Genomic DNA, 1,421 nt, shown 5'->3' on the forward strand with positions numbered 1-1,421 from the left:
GCCACCCCGGCTGTCGTCAGCCTGAGCGTGCAAGGCTGGAGATTCCTCAGGGTGACGCGCTGAGGGCAAAGCACCCCCGGGGAACAGCGTTTCCTTACGTCTGATGGGACTTTTGTCCATTCTCCAACTGGGGTCTGTGCCCACTTGTCCTCAGAGCCCTGCCCCACAAGCCCTGAAGGGGAGAAGGGCTCCGTGAGGGATGCTGGAAGTTGCTCAGCAGTAGGGAGCTTCCCCCACCCGGATCTGGCCAGGGAGTGGCGGCTGTGGTTTGTTTTCTGCATGTTTCTTTATGCAGAGTTTTAGCGGTTGGACATCCATTTGCAGCTGTAGAAGCGCAAAGGCTGCGCTTGCTGCGTCCTTCTGTGCGACCTGCCGGCTTGCTGAATCGCCGGCCGCGGGGCCTCCGCAGGTGGTGCAGTGACGTGCACTTTTTCTTTTTGTAATAAAACCCAAACAAACCCACAGGAGCCAAAAGCCAAACCCACAGGAGCACTGGCTTAGCTGGGATGGGGCTCAGGCTTTGAAGCCAACGTAAGTGCCCTCAGTTTCCCCACCCTGGTTTCCAGAGCCGCCTGCCTGCGGTGCCCGGCCCTGGCCGCTCCTGTGCACCGAGGGCCCCAGCTTTCTGGGGTGGGAGCGATGCAGCTCTTTGCTCTTTCAGTCCCAAGCTGTTCTGGTTTGTGACTCCCTCTCTGCCACCTTTCCTCTGACCAGGGATGGGGCTCGGCACGGTGAAGCTTCAGAGGCCCTCAGCAAGGGAGCAGCCCACCCAAGGAAGACGGCAAGGGGTTGCGGTCTGAGCCACACAGCCGGTACGGCACCTCACACCCTGCTGCTGGTTAACCTGCCAGGGCTGGGGGTGTTGCTGCTGGGAGGGCTGGTGGGGACGGGTGGTCCTTTGTGGAGACGGGGAGCGGGGAGAGGGTGCTCAAACAGAGGTCCCAGAGCCCTGGGGTCTGAAAACACCCTCCTTATCCTGCCCTATAATAGAGAGTGAAATGAATGCCTCGCAGGCACAGAGGCAAATTTCTTTGATGTGCCCTATAAAAAAACAGCAAAGCAGGTCACTTGTGGAATAAGAAATGAAGCAGCAGTGTTGTCATCCCTGGAGAAGGCAGGTGTCTCAGTGGTGGGGCTCTGGTGATGACCTCCTCTCTGCAGCAGCGAGGAGCCAGCCCGCCATTTGCAGGGGTACTTGCTGGGTTACACGCTGTCCTGCAGTGCTGGCTGCTGGAGTTGGGGCTGCTTTTCCCCGCGGCGGGCTCAGGGCAGGATCAGGCCTCTCCTGGTGGGGCAAGTGAGATGTTCCTCACCCCAAGCCGACTTCTTTCCCCTCTCTTCCTCTGCTCTTAGGCAGGGTGATGAAGCTGAACGAGCGGAGCGTGGCTCACTATGCCACCTGTGACTCGCCTGCCGATCAC

The sequence above is a fragment of the Pygoscelis adeliae genome, unplaced genomic scaffold (assembly GCF_000699105.1).
Source record: "Pygoscelis adeliae isolate BGI_AS28 unplaced genomic scaffold, ASM69910v1 Scaffold60, whole genome shotgun sequence".
Classification (NCBI taxonomy): Eukaryota; Metazoa; Chordata; class Aves; order Sphenisciformes; family Spheniscidae; genus Pygoscelis; species Pygoscelis adeliae.